Source organism: Paroedura picta, chromosome 4 (assembly GCF_049243985.1).
Source record: "Paroedura picta isolate Pp20150507F chromosome 4, Ppicta_v3.0, whole genome shotgun sequence".
NCBI lineage: Eukaryota > Metazoa > Chordata > Lepidosauria > Squamata > Gekkonidae > Paroedura > Paroedura picta.
The window spans coordinates 115,166,158-115,190,476 of NC_135372.1; the positions used below are offsets into that span (position 1 = coordinate 115,166,158).

At 43.6% G+C, this 24,319-nt stretch overlaps 1 long non-coding RNA gene across 1 annotated transcript; it reads left to right on the top strand.

Annotated features, from left to right (window-relative positions):
* The first annotated feature begins 12,576 nt into the window (after positions 1–12,576).
* Positions 12,577–20,317, top strand: LOC143836241 (uncharacterized). The gene is made up of 3 exons (XR_013230559.1): positions 12,577–12,920; positions 16,344–16,588; positions 20,109–20,317. It is a non-coding gene; the product is annotated as an uncharacterized LOC143836241 (long non-coding RNA).
* The last annotated feature ends 4,002 nt before the right edge of the window (positions 20,318–24,319 follow it).

A 24,319-nucleotide genomic window follows, 5' to 3' on the forward strand; every position in this document is an offset into this window, starting at 1 on the left:
CAATGCATGAGGCTGACAGCTCCAGGTTGGGGAATACCTTGAGATTTTAGGTGCGGAGTCTGAGGGCAGGGTTGGGGAGAGGAGGGACCTCAATGGGGTAGAGTGCCATAGGGCTCACCTTCCAAGGTAGCCACTTTCTCCAGGTGAGTTGATTTATGTCGTCTGGAGATCAGTTGTAATTCCAGTAGATTTTCAGCCACCACCTGGAGGTTAACAATCCTACCAATGCAACTTGTTATTTCCCTCTGTCACCCTGGGCTAATTAAGACTATATTGTTATGATCCAAAGGTGTGCCTCTTATTTCAGTGGGGTCCCCATGTTAGTCTAATTTCTTCAAAACCAAACGGAGGTCCAGTGGCACCTTAAAGTCAAACAACATTTAAAGCTCATGTTGGAATAAAGGTTGTTAATTTTTAAGATGCCACTTGACTTCTGCTTTGGTTTCCTCTTATTTCCACCCAGGTGGAAAAAATTGGCTCAGAAAGTCAGAAGTTTGCAAAACACTGCAGCGTACCTGTGTTATCCTTCTTGGCATTTCATCCCCTTGCATTTTCCATTCAAAGAAAACAGAAGACCCCGGACTTTAATGTTTCAAAGCATGAAGCAGGCATGTGGCCTTGGCTTAAGCACGCCTCACAGTATGTTAATTTGGGAGCCTGGGAAATGTTTGAGGCATTTATTCTGCAGAGTAACAGCCCAGCGAGTTGGTAAATTTCTGTTTAGACTTATTTACAAAGCTAAACACAGATGTGTAATTGGTGCTTTCCCTCTTCCTGTCTTGAGATGGCTGTTGGCCATAATTACCCTTTACAACTACCAGTCAGACTGCCAAGGGCGCCGTTGACTTTATGGGATAGAAATATTAGGGATTAATTTGAATTTATCGAGATTATTGAATTGGAAAGCCTCTTATCACATTACTGGCATGATCACTGAGTAAGATCTATTTCCTGAAGTTCAGAAGCAGATAATCCCCTCAGGGGTCAGTAGACCTTTCTATGCCATGGAGCTAATCCTTCACCATTGGTAGAGTGAGAAAAATTCCAGCGATCGGTTTGGGGAGGGAGGAGGAAGAGCCTGAAGCATAAATTACTAATATGCAAATGAACCTCCACTACTCAACGTTTAGAAATTGAACATTTCAATTACACTTGTGATTATGACTAATAGTCATTACCTCCGTTTTCTTAGGAAAGGGATTCCCATTCTCTCAGATACTGAAATAGCACCAGGATCTCAGCAATGCTGTATTTCAGATGGATCACTGAAATAAGCATTAGGATATCCAGGTTGCAAATTTCCCAAGAGCAACAGTCAGGGAGAGCAGATGCAAAAGATGACACAGTTTCTGTGCTTTGAATACTTGTGCAGAAGGCTACATTTCAGTAGGCATAACTTTTGTCAACCCAGCAGCACTGTCTAGTTATAATACCATGATTCTACCAAGTGTCTCCAGTCCAGCATAAGATAACTGAAATCAATAGACTTGGAGTGGAGTAACTCTCCATAGAATGCTGCAAGGTTTCCCCACTTCATTTTATCCCCCCAGCAACAACTCTAGACGGTAGGTTGAACTGTGAGTCAGTGATTAGTCCAGTGTCATCCCATGAGCTTCATAGCTGTGTGGGGAATGGAATCCATGTATTTCCAGTCCCAGTGTGACACTTTAACCTCTGCACACACCAGCACTTTTATCTAACTTTCTCTTTTCTAATTCTACTCAGCTGCTAAAGGTGCTTAGGAATCCTCTGGTCCTAGTCAGCTAGCTACTGAAGTATTTGCTTAAAGAAAATGGAGATATATGTCCTCACATCTTAGAGAGACCCAAAAGTTAGTTTTGCAGTGTGGATACAGAAAAATGTCTGGATTACTGTTCTGGAATTTTCCCCATTTGTTAATGTGTGGAGAATTTTGTTTTGCAGGATATCTACATTTGTATAGAATCTTTTTTAAAATGACGGGTCAGCCTGTGCCATGGATGTGGCACGACAATGAAAATAGTGGCAGTGATGAACTGGAGCTGGAGGTTGGGGGAGGGAGACATGAATCTGTCAAGCCATGGCACAGAGAACAATTCGCACTTGCATCCTGAGCTCTCTCTTGCCACCCTATTACTTGTTCTCTTCCCTTATTCAACAGACTACAAATTAAACTACTGCAAGTCAGGCCGGCAAGGGGAGTGAGGAGTTTGAAGCATTTGTTCTGAAATTGCACTGCATCACATACACTGAACTTGGTTTGTTGATACCTGCCACAAACGCTGGGTCCTCACTGGAAAAGACAACAGTGGCACAGTTTAAGGCTGCCAGCAGGTGCCAGCAAAGAGCTATAAAGGAAGAACAGAAAACTTTGTGCTTGTTGGTCAAGCGGGGGATTCTTTATATGCCTTTTTGTTGCTAGTGTGTAATTAATAATAGATGAATGAGAGGTTGCCGGTTTCAGTTTTTTACTAGCAAAGATATATTCTGTTTCCACTGTCTAGGGTGGCCACCCCCCCCCCCCCATGTCATTAATGGCAAGCAGAAATCCAATAGTTACACCCTATCCTGGCATATAAATGCAGGCAACTAGAAGATCTGAATTTCTTATTTTTACAAAACTAACAGAGGGCTTTCAGAGTAGACCTACCTTCATTTCCTACTGAATTAACACTATCTTTTGCATTTTACCCCTACCCTTTCTTTAAGGAATGCAGGGCAGTGTACATGATTTCCCCATGTTTGATTTGGGCTTCCCAACAACCCTGAGACTTTTTCCACATGAGGGATTTACCGTGGCTCAACACTTGTCTGGTTCCCATTTCCTCATGATGTTGATGCCAGTTCATGGTGGTTCCAGGGCTGTCATGATTCTAGCTGTCAGTTGCCTTGCGACAAGGAAAAGTGGAAATAATGTGCAGTCCCTTTTTTGCTGCAGTGAACATTGTGCTGCAATTTGCAGCAGGGGCATCTTGAAGCAGAAAATCTGGCTTGTCCATGATCATGCTTGCCCTGCCCAGCCCCCACCTCCCCAACCCCTGGGAGTCACCGGTGGGAATTCCTGACTTCTGGTTCATGGCTGACTCATGTGAAAGCAAGACAGGGAGATAAAATGGAGTAAAGACTCCCGTGTGGTAGCAGGAAGCATCATGGGAACCGGACATGGATCAAATTTAGCTGTGAATTTCCTGAATTCTGCAGGGGGTTGGACTAGGTAACCCTGGAGATCCCATCGAACTCCATGAATCTATGATTCTAAATACCAGATGGCAGCATGGCTTAATGATCCTTGTGCAGAAAAGGTCCGAGAGGTCATTAGGGCAAGACAGAGTAGAAGGTTCATGATTATCCAGAGAGATTTGTGCAGATTAAAGATCTGAATCCATATCTTTTAGCCCAACGCTTCTATTACTGCGCCACATGGGCTATCTCCCAGATGACGTTAGAGAGTACTTTGGGCCCAGAAAAAAATATCAATTACTGCTTGGGAAAATCAGTTCCATCTGTTGCAAGCAGTGTCTTATTTTTTAGGTGAAGATCCCTTCTCTAGTCCCAATAATCATTTAAACCTTGAGGTTTCACTAGCACAGAGGCCTGTAAGCAAAGCTGAAAGTAGTTTTGATTCCATCTGGTTCCAGTTAAGGACAGCCACTATTTAAGAACCCATTAGTCAGGAAAGATTTTCTCCTGACCAAAGCTGCGGACTTCTAGCTGTTGTAGAATATGTGACTTTGCTTTCACCCAAGCTGGAAAAGTTTTCATCTGTTGAAAAACAGCTCATCATGCTGTTATTATACATCTAGAGGTCCCAATAGAAGGGAAAAAATGACAACTTTCTTCAGCAGGTCAAATAATCTTTGGATGTATTTTTAGATATATACCCAAAATACTTTCAGTGTGCACCTAAAAATGTGAAGTGCAAATGAAACAAATATGTGTATCTTACACTGGTCTCACCTGGTGTATATCTCCAAGTGGGGCCTGGAGATCTCTCCAAAGGACACCTGACTACAGATATAATTTCCTTGGAGACAATGGCTGCTTTGGAGGATGGACTCAATGTCATTGAACTCTGCCAATGTCCCTCCCCTCCCCTCCCCTCCCTTCCCCAATCCCCTCTTCCCCAGGTTCCTCCTACAAATCTCCAGTAATTTCCCAACCTGGAGTTAGCAACCTATACAATTTTTAGCATATGCCATCCATTGGCTGCTTTTTATGTAAATGGTTTTTAATCTTAACACCAAGCATGGACACTTTACAGGTAAAAAGCTCTTGCTAGGCAAGTCACCCAAGATAATAGAAAAGAAGAAGAAGAGTTGGTTCTTATATGCCGCTTTTCCCTACCCGAAGGAGGCTCAAAGTGGCTTACAGTCACCTTCCCTTTCCTCTCCCCACAACAGACACCCTGTGAGGTGGGTGAGGCTGAGAGAGCCCTGATATTACAGCTCGGTCAGAATAGTTTTATCAGTGCCGTGGCGAGCCCAAGGTCACCCAGCTGGTTGCATGTGGGGGAGCGCAGAATCAAACCTGGCATGCCAGATTAGAAGTTCGCACTCCTAACCACTACACCAAACTGGCTCTCTAAGATAATAGACCTCATCTTAAACTTTCAAGAGAGGCACACCGCCTTTTGTCTAACATCATATGCATAGAAAATAGCGAGTTTAGGAGACAGTAAATCTTCTAGGTCCACTTCCACAGTACAGGGGAGTTGGGAGTGCAATGCAACAGCTATCCAGTCATCACTACAATTAAATGAGGCTTGAGGGTTAATTTACACCTCATTTAATGAGGTGCAAATTGTGGTAAATTAAGTGTCACAGTCAATTGCCACTGAATGGCTGTGTTTTCCTCCCCACAAGCACAAGACAAGACAAGAGGGACACTCAGTCCTTCCTTCAAAGATCAAAGTGACACATTTCATATGGATGGGAAGGGCTGTAATGCAGAGGGGGAAAGGCTTTATCCCCTGCATCTTTATGGTGGTGGCTGCTATTCACTACTGGAACTTGAAGAGCCATTCTAGTGTAGTGCAGTGGTTAGACATCAGACAAGGAGCTGGAAGACCCAGGTTCCTATCCACACCTAGCCATGAAGCTCACTGGGTAAACATAGGTCAGTTAATCTCTCTCCTTCTAACCTACCTCACAGGGTTGTTGTGAGGAAGAAATGGTATGGTAGAGCCATGTATAGTACACAGAGCTTCTTGAAGGATGAACAGGATAACAATGGATGGAGGGCACGCACTGTGAATGCAGCTCCTTTGAGAAAAGGCTGACTGGTGGACTGTAGCTCAGGATGCTAATGGAAGCGGGGAGGGCCCCCCAATTAGAATCATAGAATCATAGAGTTGGAAGGGGCCAGATAGGCCATCTAGTCCAACCCCCTGCTCTACGCAGGATCAGCATCCTAAAGCATCGAAGAAAAGTGTGTATCCAACCTTTGCTTGAAGACTGCCAGTGAGGGGGAGCTCACCACCTCCTTAGGCAGCCTATTCCACTGCTGAACTACTCTGACTGTGAAATTTTTTTTCCTGATACCTATCCTATATCATTGTACTTGTAGTTTAAACCCATTACTGTGTGTCCTCTCCTCTGCAGCCAATAGAAACAGCATCCTGCCCTCCTCCAAGTGACAACCTTTCAAATACTTAAAGAGGACTATTGTGGGATCCTGTTTCAGTTTGTGCTGCTTTTTTTAAAAAAACAGGGAGCTGATAGATCTCTGTGTGGTCCCCACAGCCTTGTGACTAAATCCCCACTAGACAGAGAGGTGCAGAATGTTGTGGAGTCCCCCACAAAGTACCAGGCATCCTCAGCATTGCTCTCAAATGCCTAAGCGAATGCATTGTTTCTTAAAGAGGGGAGGAAAAGAAGGGGGGGAGGGAACTCTCTCAAAATATTCTTTTGTTCCTTTAAAAGCAGATGTTTTCATTTGCTGCTCACTAGATTCCATCCAAAGCAATTCCCCAGTAATTTCTTCAAATCACAGTAATTACCTCATTACTTTGATATTAATAGAATTCATATGGCACAGAGCGGCTAATTGAAATTAGCCCGCTGCTGTCTTTGCTTAGAAGAGATTTGCAGGCATGGGAAGTTGAGGCTCCGGCCAGATAATAAAGGCCTCACTTGTAAGCCAGCCGAGGGCTCCTATCTGGGCAGCAAGCGCTTGGAAAGGTTACGTCTTGGAATGGGCTGCTCTTGAGAAGGAGGAGATTTCAAAAATGGTCCGTTCCCCCCCCCCGCCTCATGGGGAAGTGCATGTCCAAACTTAAACAAAGAGCTGTGCATGTGTTAATTACATTAGAGGCATTTCCCAGAATAGCAGCTTAAGATAACAGCATGTGAACAGAGAATATGCTTATAGCTTTTTTTTTAAAAAGCCCTCATACTTTAATCTTTATGTCTGTAATGGCCCTGCATGCTCGGCTAGGAGGAAGAAGACGACAAGAAAACCTGCAGGATGCACAACTGATTTCAACGTAAGGCTTCCAGAACCTTTGAACTCAGAGCCAGAGGAAAGCGCAAGTCAAAAAGACCTTTCTTGTGGTGGCTGAAGGGAACACGAGCTCCTTTGCTTCCTCTGGCTCGTCTTCATGGGCGATAGCTAACAGAGGAACCTGGTGGCTACATGGAGGTACATTCTGAGGTGTCTCTGTGTCTGTCACTCTATTTCAGGGGTAGTCAAACTGCAGCCCTCCAGATGTCCATGGACTACAATTCCCAGAAGCCCCTGCCAGCATTCGCTGGCAGGGGCTTCTGGGAATTGTAGTCCATGGACATCTGGAGGGCCGCAGTTTGACTACCCCTGCTCTATTTGATGGTTTGTTTGTTTCAGGAATAATGAGTGGGGTTACTACTCAAACTCTGATGTGTGGAGACCAATGGTCAGCAGCTGTGCATTCATTTCTTTTCTGCCTTTCATGAATGATTCTGTCCCTCCCCATGCATGCCTCTCGCTATAGGCTCTCCTTGGCTGTCAGGAGGGTTCCAATTCATGGCTTGTGTGCTAGAGGCTAGACACTTCCAAGTTAGTGGACAGGAGGCACGGTTGTCCGCTTGAGTACATTTCAGTACGCCCACAGGGCCTGCAACCTGGTAAACCCAGGCCTCCCAAGAGCACACTTTGCACTGAAATGCCAAGTTGCCAGTATGAAGTTCAGGTTGCCAGTTCAGGTTAGTGGCAGTGCCAAATAGTTGAGGATTAGGTTCTCAGTTCAGGTGACTGAACAATGACTGAAGGATGTAGAGTAAGTCTCTACCCTTTTATGTTGCAGAGTTATAAGGTAGAAAGCGCATCTTGGGCTACTTGTTTTCCAAGAAAAACTGGAAAGGCCCTGATGTTTTGGGAGAAGGGGGGCTGTGGCTTTGGGGGACTGCTCCAGGGAAACTATAGGGAAACCTGGCACATGGGATCCCCATTGCCATTGTGGTGCACTAGCAGTCAGAATAACAAGGGGGGGACCACACAAGTCCTTGTTCCCCCATGGAAGACACCATTGATGGTCTTTCTTTATCTATAGCCAATATGGCCTCGGGATGCAGAATGGTATAGGGCAGCTCAGTCGCATCAGATATTGGAATCTATACAGGGTCAAGTGCTTGGATTGGAGACCTCGAAGGGAGACTTTGCAGAAGAAGGAAATGGCAAATCACCTCCACTTAATCACTTGCCTTGAAAACCTTCTGAGGGGCTGCCCTAAGTCAGCTGCACACACAGTGTTGCCTTTGATACCTATATGTGTCCCAATCATTTCTCTGAAGTTGGCCCTTTAAAAATCAACAGTAACAATGAAACTCTTTCACGGGACTACAGTCAAAGATTTGTCTTCTCCCATAATAGCACATATTTTACTAAATTAAAGATTAGCTGGAAGAATTGCTCTGGTGCCTGATCAGGATAAATATGACCCTAAACCCCACCCACACACTTTGGGCAGCTAAGAAGGGGCTCTCTCTCCTTCATAAGGCTAATGAGAACCTCTTGGTGCTTATCAGTTCAATCTTCCCACCCTGAGGGTCCCTTGAGAGCAGCACTCTTGGAAACTTGGGCTGAAAGGGAATGTTGGCATTTGCATAATTGGGAGGATTCAACTTTTTAACCCAAATTTATTCATTATCTGTCCAGCCAACAAAGGAAGCAACTGCACTGAACATGATTGTCCAGATGTTCCCATATCCCTCGGGACTGTCTGCTCCCCACCCCTTTCTTTTCAGAGCCTTGATTGAATCTTGCTTCCCCCAAATCTCTGCCAAGCTCCAGTAGCTTTTAGGTATCTTCTGGAGTAAGAGGCAGCACCATACATGAAACAGCCTTTTCCCCACCTGCTCTGTAGTCAGATGGCAGATGACCCCTGAGACAAAGGGTCTGGTCATCCCGAGTCACCCTTCTTCCCTTGTGCTTTGCCCTGACACGTGTCTCTTTAACCTCCTCCTCTGGGCCAGCTGCTCAGAAGACACTCTGCTTTGTAGTGATTAATGGGGGCCTAGATCACATGATTAAACAGACATGTCTCCCCATCTGGCCAATGGTCCCTTGTTTGCTTGAGACCCTGTGCCCTCTATGAAAATAATATTAACCCCAGCAGTCTAATGTAACCTCATCCTGTCCTTCAATCTGCCTGACTATTCTGGATGACCTCTGGGAGTAGGAGACTCAAAACGGCCCCCAGTGGACTCCCCCAAAGTTCACAGCTAACTTCCCACTGCCCAGCACTATGTAAAGGCAGAGATTTATCATCGCCACCTGACATGATCTCATTAGGGCATCTATAAAGCCTTACATTCCCTTTGCCTGTCCAACTGCATGGCTACCGTCTGTGCTAATTCACATTGCTTTGAAATCAGTTTGGTCAAAGCTACTGCAGTTCCATTGTTGTAAAGTTGGGTAATTGCATTGTACAAGCCTGATCAAAAGTTAACTTTGCCACACACACACACACACACACACACACACACACACACAAAGAGTCTGCGATGCATGCTGTGCTTCCACATTGTCAGGAACAGGCACATGAATACATAAGCTACATTATATGGAATCAGACCATTGGCTACTCAGACCAGCAGTGATTCTCCAGAGTTTCAAGCTGAGGTCTTTGACATCATCTCTCACCTGATCCTTTTAACTAGAGATGCCAAACAGATCCTCTACCAGTGAGCCACAACTCCTCCTATAGGCTTTAATAGATTATACTATTCTGCTCTGCAGTCTGCTAAAGGTCTATGAGCTGACACACTCTTGAAGAGGGTTCACCATGCAAACCAAACACTTATTCCAAGTTTGTTGTGGCAGGGCTGGGAGACATGCAACTGGATTTTTCTCTCTCTTTAGCTGTTTCTTAACAGCAGCAGACACTTGGAAGTCTAGCAGACACATTGCATGGGTACAGCTGGTGCCAGGATCTTTTGGACCTAATTTTCTTCATATGTTCCAGATGCTCTGGAGTGTATGCTCCCTGGCCATGCAGCCTTCCCCTTGTCCTTCCCCTTTGGTCCTAGGATTGAGGCATGATGGCAGAGAGAGAGAGAGAGAGAGAGAGAGAGAGAGAGAGAGAGAGAGTTATTGTTGTCCAAAATATAAGGTAGTGGATATTTCTGTAGATCTGATGTCTTAAGTCCCTAATAACCAAATAAACAAACAAAAAACAGAACTGAGAAACTTTACTTGATCTTGGAGGAAGTACATAGCACAGTTTATGTTTTCCTGCTGTATATATTCTTCTCTTTTTCTTGTAGGGTTTATTTCCATGCAAGGAGGTCACACATTTCTCTCAATATAAACAAGGTACAGCCGAGTACATCAAGTTACAGGATATGAATGGTATAAGGATCCATAAGGGCTTTACAAATCCACAAACTCCCATGCCTCCTTGGATAACATTCTACCTAGCCCCCTTTTCTCCACAAGGCAAATGTATCTGGCATTTCAGATTCCATGTGCAAACTTCAGAAAAACAAAGGAAGGAAAGAATGTCTTTAGCATTTGAAGACTGATACGCACACCCACTTCTTATTTACGTGGTCACAGGTTCCCCCAGCTACTTTAATATCAAAAGCAGCCCTTAGGGATGCAGGTTGTTTTGTGGCTGATTTAAGGGAGTCACACTGCAACTGTTTGCAGCGTTGTGCTGCTGTACATGGCAGCAAAGTCAAAGCCTTGAGGAGCCCTCAGTCTCCAAGATGCCAAGGCCGTCACATGGGAGAAGAAAGAGTATCCCATTGTCAGCCAGCAGCAGGGAGCCTGTCACTGAATCCAGCTTTGTTCAGGACTCAGCAACAGGCTCCAGAAGCTGAAAGCCAAGGGAAGCAGCAGGCTGGTGAGCTCATGGGGAGAGGCAGCTGGGAAGGGGTGATGGATGAAGGTGGCAGCAACAGCCACAGCAGCAGGACTGTCCTTTCTCTCCAAGCATGTGAAAAAGGAACCTTCAGAAATGCCTAGATTTTTGAGGATCAATTTTGAAGGAGAAAAGAGGGAGGGGTCCTGACCTCTGTTGGTTGGACCCCATTTCCAGGCAGCCATCATTGAAGTTCAGCCTTCCCCATAATTATTTTATCTCTGTGCACAGACCAAGTTGGTGGGCTTTGTGATGGTCTCTGGATTGGGGATCGTTCTTCACCTTCAGTGCCAACAAGGGACATTTTTCAGTCCGCTCAGGTTCCTAGTGCAGCACCAGAGGGGGACCCCTTCATTGCTTGTTTGTTTATTTTTAAATATGTACTGTGGCTTGGACCCACCAGGGCCTTAGAGGCAGCATTTGGAGTGACATTTTGGGCTGCAGAGGTGGGAGAAGAGGGAGGTGAAGTAGTCACTCTTCATCAGGGCTGGTTCATCTATGGGGCACAGGTAGCAGCTACAAAGTCAGGCAGTGAGTTGAGTCGATCCCAGACTCAGCTTACAGGTGAGTGTCAATAACACCTGCCAAACATGTTTGCCATGAAGTCTGCACATCCCTAGTTGTTAAATAGGTGCATTTCTATTGGCAACAGAGAAGGTATTCTGTATTGAGTGTAATAAGAAAGAGCATAAGATCAATTACCATATAACTAACAAACTAAAATGCCAGAGACATTTTAAAGCCTGCCTTTGGAATTCTGCAATAATGGAATTCAGTGGACCTCTTTAGGCCAACACTTCCGAATGGTAGATACCACTGCCAGAGGTGGTGGATTCTTCATTGCTGGAGATTTTTCTTGATTGGGTAGCCACTTGTTGAGAATGTTATCATTGTAGTTTCTTCATTTTCAGGGAGTTGGGCTAGATGACCATCATGATCCCTTCCAATTCTGAGTAAATAATCAAACTTAAATCAAATCTTACCTCCTCAGCCTAGTGGAAAGTGGGTTTTTCCATAGGGTTTTCAAGGCAAGAGGCAAACAGAAGCGGTTTGCCATTGCCTGTCTCTGTGTAACAAACTTGAACTTCCTCAGTAGGGATGCCAGCCTCCAAGTAGGACCCGGGATCCCCTGGAATTACAGCTCATCTCCAGATTATAGAGATCAGTCCCCTGGGGGAAATGGATGCTTTGGAGCAGGGGTAGTCAACCTGTGGTCCTCCAGATGTCCATGGACTACAATTCCCATGAGCCCCTGCCAGCAAACGCTGGCAGGGGCTCATGGAAATTGTAGTCCATGGATATCTGGAGGATCACAGGTTGACTACCCCTGCTTTGGAGGGTAGACTCTGTGACATAGTACATCACTGAGATCTGTATCCTCACCAGGCTCTATCCCCAAATCTCCAGGTGTTTCCCAAGCCAGAATCTGGCAATGCTGCCCCCATCTACCACTGGTGGCCAGGGGGGACCTGACAACCCTATTCCTTGTCTCCCATCCAAATACTAATCATAGGGCCAGCCTTACATGGTTTCCAAGACCTCATGAGATTGGGTTAGTCAGGATTACCCTTCAGCAAACAGATGTGAACCAAGTCCTCAGATCTGATGATACTGTGTGTGTTTGTGTGCATTAAATGAGGTATTTAAAAAAGCACCCAAGGCCTGACCCATTTAGGAGCTTAAAGGTAATAATCAGCACCTTAAATTGGGCCCAAGAAAGCTGATCCAGAAGTTCTAAGATTGGTAAATATTTGTTCACATATTCAGAATAGTATTTGAGGAACCAAATTTAAGAGCTATTTGAATTTTAGCTGGCATTATCATAATGTGGATGTTGATCCTCTCTCTGTTTATATAATGCATTATCACTCTTGATTTCTTATCTCCAGCATTTGACTTATGCCTCCTCCTTCTGAATGCTTCGAGACCTTATTTCATAGCAATCCCATCCCATGATCAACAATGCACATCTCTTTTTCCATCCAGAATTATCATTGCTACCCTGAACTCCATCAGAATACATACCATAGCTTCAAAGCACCAGTTGTCATGGAATATTTGTTTAACAACCCCTTCCTGACATAACAGCAGAAGGAAGTGTTGTGCAATGGGAGGTTCATTTTTCTTTCTTGGAAGAATGTCTTTAGTTTATAAATGTCACCCAGTGTACAGTTCCTTAGGTGGTGGAGGGGTGGGAGGGGGAGGAGCAGGTTTAACTGACAGCAGGGTCAGTCGGATCCAACCTGTTCCAGGCCTTGGTCTTCCATCTGTCAGGGGGCTTCCTCCTCCCAAGTGACTGAATCACCAATAATGTCATTGTGATTGTCCACACTAAGAGATCATTTTGCCAAGGAAAATGTAACTTTCCAAGAGACACAAGATATTGCCAGTCTCTGGTGGTGCGTGAGTTTTCATTAATGTTTTAGGCTAACTGCTTCTGGCAATGCTGTGATGAAGCGATTTATGATGAATTTTGTAATTTTGAGTCTTCTCTTTAAGCAGAGCTTTAAAAATCTGCCATTCATTCTTGTAATTCAGCACCAATTTGGTTATTTAGTCTTCAATTGGGATGTATTGGCTGCAAAGAGCCGGGCAGACTAAGGTGAGTAGGGGAGGGTGTCAGGGATACCATAATCACGGATGCAAAGTCTCTCTGATTCAGTAATATGGCAGTAACACCATGTTTTTTTCTTATACTGATGTTGTAACCATTTCCTGTGGCTGCCTATATTCATTTGCTTGGGGTTTGTGTAACAGCACATATAACATTTTCTAAAATTCCTGTGTATTTTGTCATCATAGAAATACAGAGCTAGAAGAGACCTCAAGTCCCTGCACAACAAAGGAAATTCACAAAACCCCATAGTGACCCTCCTCTATGCCCAAGGAAGTTAAAAAAAAAAAAAAAGCCCTCCAGGATCCGTGGAGGAACATTTCTTCCAAAGTGGTAATCGTTATTTCCCTGGGCATACACAAGCTGAGTCTGGCTCATCCCTTCCTGCCTTCCACCTCTCCATCTGCCTAAACTCATAGTGAGTCACAGAATCAGCATTGCTGTCAGATGGCCATATTTTGCTTGACAACTTCCAAAGAAGGAGAGCCCCCCCACCCCCCATCCCCCATCCCCCATCCCGGTTTGCAGAGGAACTGTTGTCAGGAAGTTCTTCTTAATGTTTAGCTGAAAACTCAATGTGCTATCCTTGATGTGCAATATTATCCATGAGTGGCGAGTGCGTTAACTGGAGTTGTTTTAATGTAAATCATGGTTTAAAATTTTAATATATTATGATTGATGTGACCTTCCCTGAGCCTTATGGGAAGGGCAAAGTAGAAAAATAAAGATTATTATTATTACTGATAACAGTGATTGATGATGATGATGATGATGATGATGATGATGATGAGAATAATAGTATCTGGAGTTTATTGGGGCAAAATGCTGTTTACCTCCAGACAATGTGGGAATGGTGCTAAGCGGGCTGTGTAAAAGGACTTCTTTCCTCACACCCCTCTTGTGGGGAGTGGGGGTTCATATATTGATCAAAACTAACCAACCCATTCCTTGGCAGGACTGCAGACTTCTGTAACCACCATTTCCCACTATCCATGCCTTTATAAGCCTCTCTTCTTTTATAGCCCCATTTTTTCCAAACTATCCAACCAGCACCACCTTCCTCATAAGAAAGATACTCCACATTCCTGATCATGTGAGCTGGTCCTTTCTGCATCTTCCTCAGGCCATTCTTTCTGCAGTACCTCCATTGTTTGTGAGAGCTGGGCTATGGAAACCAGTCCTGGAACAGTCACATGTTTATAGCCAAGATGTATTTGAAACCAGCACATGGCTGTGGACTACTCACATCTGGAGCCAATTTGAAAACAAAGGCATTTCTTCTGGACTATGGCAGGAAATGGGGGTCTTGAACTTCTGCCGCCTGAAGAAAGGGGGGGAGAGACAGCAGAGGTGGGTAGAAAGTAGCAACAGAACATTTTAATACTTGTTTTAAATAGATAGTTTAACAACCTCATATAGGAGATATTTGGAGAGAGAATATGTTTTTAAGGAGTTGCTTTGTTTCCCTCATTGATTCGTCTCAGGAGTCTTTGCATGACATCATGCATCTCTGTTTCTGAAGCCTTTATCTGTTCTTTTTATCCAAGATGAATGGCTAATCTTTTATGCCTGACAGCTTAATCATTCCTATTGCAACTAACTGTGATGTCACAAGGAGGGGATTATGACTTCAGTAAAGGAATTAGATAAATGCCTGGGAAATCATCAGGCTGCTTTTCTTACAAATGTCCTCGTGCAAGATGAATGCAGGCACTAGGATTGTAGCTGATAAGAAAACACAAGAAGCTGCTGTATACAGAGTCAGACCATTGGGTAAACAAGGACTGTGTTCTCGCTGGAAGTCACTCTCAAGAATCCAATATCACCTATCACCTGGTCCATTTTAAACTATAGATGCTGGGGCATCTTGGGACATTCTGCATGAAAAGCAGATATATTTTACTATGGTTGCCAAATCCAAGTTAGGAAATTCTAGAGCTTTGGGGGTGGATACTGGAATTTGGGGGAGGAATGGGACCTCAGTGGGGTATAATTTATGAAGTCCACCCTCCAAAGCAATCAGCTTGGTTTAGTAGTTAAAAGTGGCAGCTTCTAATCTGGCCAGCTGGATTTGATTCCCCACTCCTCCTCTACATGCAACCAGCTGGGTGACCTTGGGCCAGTCACAGTCCTGTTAGAGCTGTTCTTATGGAGCAATCCTATCAGAGCTCTCTCAGACCCACCTACCTCACAGGGGGTCTGAGGTTGGGAGAGGAAGGGAAGGTGACTATAAACCACTTTGAGACTCCTTCAGGTAGTGAAAAGTGGGGTATAAAAACCAACTCTTCTTCATTTTCTCCAGGGGAACTGATCTCTGTTATTTGGAGACCAATTGTAATTCTGGGTAGATCTCCAGGCCCCACTTGGAGGTTGGCAAACCTATGTTTATCCCTGCACTATGGCTAGGGTTGCCAGTTCTGGGTTGAGAAATACTTGTAGATTTTTGAGGCAGAGCCTCAGGAGGGGAAGGTTTGGGGAAGGAAGGTACTTCAGTGAGGTATAAAGCCATAGAGCAGCCAAAGCAGCCATTTTCTCCAGATATACCGATCTCTGTCATCTGGAGATCTGTTGTAATCCTAGAAGATCTCCACCTCAAGGCTTTAGCTAAGTAGGCTTAGCTAAAGCCCAACTGCCAACATGATGTTACAGAATTTTTCGTTTCTGGCTGTACTTCATCATATACTACACATAAACCCTGCAGACAAACCAGGGTTTAGATTCCAAAGTTGTTGCAAGAGCTCCTTGTTCCTCTGCCCATCCTCTATCTGCAGCTCCCTGCCTTATCAGCCCACCTAGCTCATATGATCCAATTCAGCAATTCCAACTATGTGCTAGAAGAGATCTGCAGTCTAAAAGTCACCACACCATGTTAGCAAGACATTTTGAGAGTCAGTTTGGTGTAGCGGTTAGGAATGCAGACTTCTAATCTGGCATGCCGAGTTCAATTCTGCACTCCCCCACATGCTGGGGGAGTGCAGCTGGGTGACCTTGGGCTCGCCATGGCACTGATAAAACTGTTCTGACCAAGCAGTGATATCAGGGCTCTCTCAGCCTCACCCACCTCACAGGGTGTCTGTTGTGGGAAGAGGAAAGGGAAGGTGACTGTAAGCTGCTTTGAGCCTCCTTTGGGTAGAGAATAGCGGCATATAAGACCAACACTTCTTCATTTACTGACTGCAGTTATCACAGAGTGAAGACTGAGAAGCTGCTGACAGCCTATAATAACTTGAGGCTGGGAGTCCTGGGTTGTGACCTATGACCTGATCCTTCTGCTGATGCCTTGGACTGCCCAAAAGAACCCTTGACTCACTGGACTACGTTGATTGTAGTCTGTGTGTCCTTATCATTCTATTTTTGAAATACTTATTACCTCTGCCTCTTTTGCAGCTTGTCTGTGCTTCCTTCCAGCAGAGAGTTGAAACCTGAGACCAACACAGGAGACAAAGGAAGCAGCTGGCTTCCCTCTCTCACCTGAGGGAGATGGAGGGTAAGAAGAGGCCGAGAATGCAGTAACTTACCAGAAGCAAGGCCTTTCACAGAAGCCAGAACCTCTTCCACCCAGCAAGAAGAAGAGGACAGATAAGCCCCACAATTGGCCCTCATTGGAAGAGTGCTCTCTCCCAATTGGTGGCACACTTCCAGAAAGGGCCAATCAGGTAGGAAGTGCACTATCTACATGCAATTTAAACTAATTGGCCCTCATTGGCAGATTTGAACTGATTGTTCCTCATCGACAGAGTACAATTTGAACTGATTGGCCATCAATTGCAGAGTGTTCTTTCACTATTTGCTGCACACTCACAGGGGAGGCCAATCAGGCAAGGACTGAGTTGTCTGCATGAAATTTGAACGGATTGGCCATCACTGACAAATTGCAATTTGACATGATCAGCCCTCATTGACAGATTGCAGTTTGCAATGATTGGACCTCATTGGCTGAGTGTTATCTCCCTAATTGCTGCACAATCCCATGGAGAGCCAATCAGGTAGGAACTGAGTTATCTGCATGCAATTTGTACTGATTGGCCCTAATTGGCAGAGTGCAATTTGAACTGATTGGCCCTACCTAGCAGAGTGGTATCTCCATATTGGCAGCATACACCCCCAGGACCAATCAGGTAGGGAGTAAATTGGCTGCACGCAACTTTATAATGTTTAGTGATATTGTCCCCAGAAACATAAGTGAACCATGCGTATATAAGCTTGGAACAATTTCTACAAATTCTTCTATCAAAATTAGGAAGGCCATGCCAAAAGATGCCAGTATCCAGCACTGGTGAGTTCCACCACACAAACAAAAAAGAAAGCCCTGATAATATGCAACTGTGCTTCTGATAACTCAGTTTCAACAAATGTGAATGAAAAATCAATAATTGTATCTCCCTTCTATTTCCTCTTAGTCCTGGAACTCAAGGACACCAATGAAGCTGCTGGTCAATAGTGCCAGGACAGAAAAAAGGAAATGTTTCTTTAGTTAGTGAGTAATTAAATTGAGGAATTGAGGTGTAGCCAGTGGACGTAGAAATAATATTGAACAGTGGATTCAATAAGGTGTGGAGTCGCTCATGGAGTGAAACATCAGCTCTTTATTAGATCACACCAACTGAACTGGAAAGCACAGCCCTCTCCCCGAACCTATATGCAGTCCTGGGTTCCCTCCAAATCCTGTGATTGGCTCCTTGCAAGATTCCAGGTTTAAATTTATTGGACCATTCAAATGATCCAATGGCAGGGTAGATCCTGCATACTATCCAATAGCATTAAACATCCCTGCCATTTAAATTGCAATTCTCACTCTGCAAATCTGCTTCACTGCATAGACACAAATAGCTTTAAAAGATGGGAATTAAACACATTTATAGAGGAGAGACCCATGATAAATGGGACCTCCATTTTTAGAGGCAAGACATTTCTGAATGCCAGTACTAGGAGGCCTTGGCCACATTCTCCTGTTTGCTGCTATCTAGGGAACTGATTGATTGCATGAAGCAAGCTGCTGATCCAGTTAATTCATTGGTTTGATCAATCAGGACTCTTCTTATGGTCATCTCAATAAAATAAACATATTATTATCATGATTGTTATTTTGAGATAGCCCTCCCAGCAAGCCAGCTCAGTACATCATATAAAATACATCAATATAGTTTACAAATCATTCAGTTAAAATGGAATTAAGATAACATGCATATTAAAACAGTAACAGAAAGATATCAACAAATTTGCAAAGGGGGATTATCTTGCTTTAGGTCTGGAATTTGATTCTATTCTGGGGTAGTTTTGATGGGGGAGCAGTAGATCTTTTTATTGTACACATACTTTTACCTAATGATCACATTAGAGTTACCACCAAAAAAAAAGTTATGAAAAAAAGAAAATGAGATCTTCATGTGTGTCTGAACTTATGTATAAATCTATAAGAATGTACTCTACCTATAATAATTAAGGTTTCATTTTCAAGCTCAAAATATCTAAAAACGGAGTGCAGTGTACCAAACTGAGCAGCAATCGATGATAAACAAACATAGCAAATTTTCAAGAATTTCTGTGCACATTGTCATCTATGCTCAAGTATCAATGAGTTTGACCATGTCAAGTACAGGTAGTGTGCCAGTGTGGCATAGGAGTGTTAGATTAGTGTCTGAGACACCCAGGTTTAAACTGCTACTGTGATATGGAAGCTTGCCAGTCATATACTCTTATCTTGACCCACTTCACAAGCTAGTAGTAAGGATAAAATGGAGAAGAGGAGAAGAAGGTAAGCTGCTTTGGGTTCCTATTGGGGAGAAACATGGGAGATAAGTGAAGTCAAATAAATTCTCCTAGTAGTATGATCGGCTGCTGCACAGGGTCAGAGAGGTGTGGTGGAAGCAGCTGGGCTTTGGACTGGGTTCCATTCGGATTTGACCTCTTTGAAGCACAATGAGAATGAGACATTTTTGTTTACTGAAATTTAGTCAAATGATTTCAACATCAAGGAAGGCTCCCAATATTGTTGGTGTGAAACAGGGTAAAATGTAACTCTTTTCAGAAGGGGGAAGGGGGAGTCCTAATTTTTGCAAAAGGAAAAAAAGAAAATTCTTACAGGATGGAGTCCCTGCCGGTCAGTTCTGCTTCTTAATTAAAAGTGCAGAGGTGAGCTCATTTGTCCTGAAGTCAATTGTTCCCACCACTTTATGTTCTTGCTAATAAGTGGGTGTTGTTGTGGACATACCCTTCTCTGCTGTGCTAAGGACAGGAACCTGAGTGAATACACTAAACCTGACCTGCAAGCAAAAGGGAACATTCTGTACGTGACTATAATGTTCGGAACCCTACGGTGTCTGCAGCTTTTGACGGGAACAATATCCTTCCCTACCCAACACTCCTAATGGAGAAATAATTCTACAGTGGCCATGTTCAAGGTAGAGTGTCAGGATGGAAGCGTGCTGTAGGCTGCAATGGGAAGTTTGGCTACAAACATCCACAAACTATGATTTGCAACCTCTGTTATTGGGGATTAAACTTCTGCAGATGCTGCATGGAGGGGCAGTGGAAGTGGTGGGGTGGTGCTAGGGTTGAGCCGTGGCTGCCCCTTCCCACAGGAGGGAGAGGCCAAAAACATACCCAGCCATGCTTCAGCACCTAGAGACAGTCAGGCATCCCTGCCTTTGCTTGGTTACCCATCTGCCAGTCATGCCCCAGAGTTCATCACAACATCCTGGGAAGAGGGGGACCACTGTGTCCTCTGCACGAAGGATCTGGAGGGCGTACCTGTGGAGCAGGGGGTGACCAGGAGGATCCACAAGCTTGGAGGGGCCAAGATGTGCTGTATCTGTCACTGCATTCCCTGGGCCGGAGGTTCAGTGCTCGTAGGAAGTTGTGCTCAGCAGGTGTTAGATAGGTGAGTAGATGGTGTGCTTCAGGAAAGTAGGTGGGGTTATTTTAAGGCAGGAATAGTGACTGACTATCTTCATACAAATAAAAGGGCTTTTAAACCTTTTCTGTATTATCCCTTCATAACTTTTTTGTGTGTATATATTATGCCTCCTTAGTTCTCTCTCTCCTTTTTTCCATTTTGCCAACTATTCACTGTTATCTTATTGTGAGCATGTGGGTTATTTCCCTTGTGTTTGCATGGCATGATTCCCTGTATGTATAATACTTATATTTCACATCTCCTGCCTCAAAATTCTGCAGGGTCAAAGAAGTTGGAGATGCCTCCCTGGCAAGCGTATAAGAGATCCATGCATGTAGCAGTGTATCTCTTGCATCTGCACTGCAGGACACACTTTGGTCTTGATCCCTTCTCTCCCTGCCACTGAAAGTTAAGAAGGCTGCAGCTGAGAGAACAAACATATTGGGCAAATGTATTTGACGAGTGTCTGGGTACAACATTGAGGTCTGCCTGACTGTGCATGATTTACAATAATAAATATATTTTCTCTGATATGATATTTTTAAGATAAGCTCTGCATGTGAGTGACTATGTAGCTAGGTGGGTTACCTCCATGTGTGGAAATCAGACTATTGATGTATCTTAGCTTCAGATCTTGCTGCTATAATGTATTGGACATTAGCGGAGAGCTGTGATGGATTATTTTGCTGTCTTCAGTTGTCAGGATGGGCGTTAGATCCAGATGGCAAGACAGAAGATGAGACTTTTCTAAAGCCCTTCCAGCTTCATGCATACTGCATTCCACCACAGGGATACCAGCTGTACATCTCAAGGAAAAGAGGGGAAAAAAACAGGCTGCTCAGACATCTGGCAGGTGCATCTCATGTGAAGCTATCTAAGAAACAGAATAAACAGGATGCCTTTGACTTCCAGCTCCCTTCCATCACTCAGGTGACACGAAATAAACTGAAGGCAGCTCATACGCTGGCACATCAGAAAGTGCCCTACATATCATTTGATTCTTTTGGTTCCAAAACCCAGGATAGTTTCCAGCAAACAGCAGTGTTGCCATAGACAGGAACCTAAAGTGGATGCATTTTGAATGGAATTCCATAAACTTGCATTAATATCTAAAAATGATGCATATATATTATATGATTATAAAAAACAGTTATAACAATTCATAAATACATTTATGTCAAAAACTTCTGATGATAGCAAACCATTATATTAAATAAACCAGTTCTATTATCTTTGGGTGGTACTCAGTGATCTGAGAAGGTGACCATCTCAATAGAGCACATTTTGCATGTAGGTCTCATGTTCAATCTGCAATACCTCCACCGAGACAAAGAATTTGAGGTAGCAGAGAGATTTCTGTGCAATAACTTGGTGAATTGTGGCTAGTCAAAGCAGGTGGACCAGTAGTCTGATCTGATTCAGTATAATATAGTTTCCTATATTTATCTATGATCTTCATCCAATGATCTGTTTTAAAATACATACATACATACATGTTAGTTCTTATAACTGACAGAAGTTCATTCAAAGATCAGTTTCTTGGGCTCCCTCCGCAAATACTGGATAATGCACTTTCAATGCGTTTTAGAAGCAGATTTTCCTTTTCCACACAGGAAAATCCAGTTGCAAAAGCACATTAAGAGTGCATTATCCAATGTGTGCAGAACAAATGAAGATAGTTGGAATTGTGCCAAGTCTTTGAAATTTTTTCCTAAGTCTTTGTCCATCTCTCCTTCAGCTTCAGAGGCAAGGAAATATGTTTATTTTTGTCAAACATTTGATATTAGGCCTGATTTTGAAGCTGCCATTAGAATTCTTAAACTGCATTAATCTACTTTCTGTGTTTTAAAAATTACTTTTGTGTTCCACCTTGAGTAAAATTGGTTTAGAAAGAAAAAATGTACATTTCAATATGGACACCCTGAACAGGAAGAAGGTGACCCCCCCTAATTGTGATCACATGAGTAGTAAGGAGGATGGAGAGAGGGAAGCACTGTTGACCCTAAACACAAACAGCAGTTCCCTCCAACACAAAATACCATTCTAGTGAGGCTTTCCTCTATTGGAGAGTTTACCATCCTGACAGTGAGGTTGAGAAGCAACTTACAGTGCAATTGAATGCCCAGTTACTCCTGTGCAAGGTTACTGATTTCAATGGTGTTTCTTAGGTAGCGGTAACTCAGAATAGGATCACATAGTTTAACCATGGATATTTCATCAGCACTTAATTTTTATTTTATTTTTTGGGCATCCATTTTAGCACTGGACACAAGCAGATGAGAATGCTTTTGGCATTTAATACAGGACTGAAATAACCTAGAAAGCAAGTGCCATTTCTAAGATGAACAACATCTCTCAGCCTTAGATCTCTCAGTTATGAGAACAATCCAAATATTCAGGGTCCCCCCCCCCCCGAACTGGCAGAAAAAAGGAGTCTACAAATTTTCTATTACAAAATCCCCAGAAGGAAATTGATTCAGAGAGGTATAAGGCTGAGTGACAAGCCGGCTCAGAAAACTTCTACCATATGGCAGCCTTGAATGCTTACTGCCGTGTTGAGATAGAGCTGACCAGCTGGAGAGTTAGTGTTTGTTTGCGATGGTAATAATGGATATCAGATGGTTGGTGTGGAGTAGTTTATAGATGAGAAGAGACAATAAGCCATACTGTTTGTCAGGAAATCATTTCTGACTTAGTTGTTGCTGCAGAGGGGCGGGGGTGGGTGGAAATCCCCTTCTCCTCTTTATTCACCTTCAATCTGTCCCTGTATTTCATACTGTAGGAAGCACCGTTGCATTCAACAGAATTTAATGTTTGGAGTAAATTTTGATAAAACGGCACAGTAGATCAAATGTTAAGCATCATTCTGCCTCAATTGATGCCAAGAGACTCTCAAAGCAACAATGAGCAGAACCTCCTCTCAGGCGAGAACCAAATTACCGGGTTGTGATATGTGATTTTTTATGGGATTAGGAATTAAACCAATTGGGGAAAAAGGGAAGGGGAAAGTTGAGCTGCTACTCTATCCAGATATTTCTCTGGCTCCTTGCTAAAGGAAAGATGTTTAACTGCTTCTCAGAATAGCAAGTAAATGCCAGATGCTTCTCTGAGCCGTAAGCTTCTGCTGGGAGACTGAGTGCTCTCAGCACGCCAAGCTTTAAAAGGGCGAGAAACATGGCAACATGTAGCAAGTCTGGACTGGAAAGACATGGGAATCAAATATTACTCTCCCAGTGGACCCGGCTGCGTCTTTTATGCCTAATGATCTCCTCCGTCCATAGTCTTTAAGTAGTGCTCCATGCCTTGTGTGTAAAACCACCAGATGTCTCTTAGATTCAGGGATGTATTTTAAAGTGCTATTATTGTTTCTCATTCCCCCAGAATTTCATAGCGTGCTTCACAGTAATGATCTCTGCCGTATTTAGAAGAAACAGCCTTTACTTCAGAGCACAGCCCCAAAGACCATTGTGGATGTGCCTTATTTCAAAGCTCTCCTGCTCAAGTTTCCCAGAGGGGATTCCATACAGCCTGCATCCCAGCTCCAGAATCCTTTTGCAAATATAATGCCAGTTTGGGGTGATGTTCTTAAGCATTCCTTATGCAGTGAGATAAGTGACTCTTGAAATTGAAACACAGGGAATGTAGATTTGCAGAAGAAGAGTACACTTTAGCCCCCTTCCCCAATTAGGGGAACATCTGGACATTTGTCCAAAGAAACAGCTCCCTAGCACTGCTTGAGATGTCGTGTGCAAAGGAGGGAGAATGTCTGTCCCCAGGGCAAGGTGTACCTTGCAGGTACAAAACATGCACCTTGCTGTAGAAGACACTTCCCTTCCCATAAGACCTGGAAGCTATTAAGTGTAGAATTTTATAAAACAGAATTGTTCAGAAAAGCATCTTTATGAAGGTCATAGGGCTATATATCAACAGAATGGTTCAGGAGATATGTCCAAAGGAATGGATCTGTAGGCTTTATTACTGTGCGTTGTATTATCTGTTTCTATATGTTGCATTTCTACTTATGTAATACCAGTACTTGTTTAACCTTTACTTATGTAATACCATTACTTGCCATGCTTAACATTTATACTTTGCTTGGATTTCTGCAGTCCCAGTCCTTTTACATTGCTTATTGGAAGTCTTATCCCATTAACTCAGCTTTTCTCAACTATTCAACCATTGAGAAACCCCTGAAACATTCTTCAGGCTTTGAGAAACACCAGAAGTGATGTGATTGTGCAGAATATGATTGGGAAACAAAGCTGCATACATGTCCACCCAGGGCCCCTCTCCTCCCCACCTCTTTCAGGCTCATCACTGGCAATTTTGAGAAAGGGGGCAGGTAAACATCACCATATATGGTAGTATCACCCAATAAATGTATTTAAATGATATATCAAAGATTAACTCACTCCCAACCATTCAGGGAACCCTTCCAGGGCTATTAAGAAACCCCTGTCAAGAAACCCCTGAGAAAGCCTCCATTAACTGC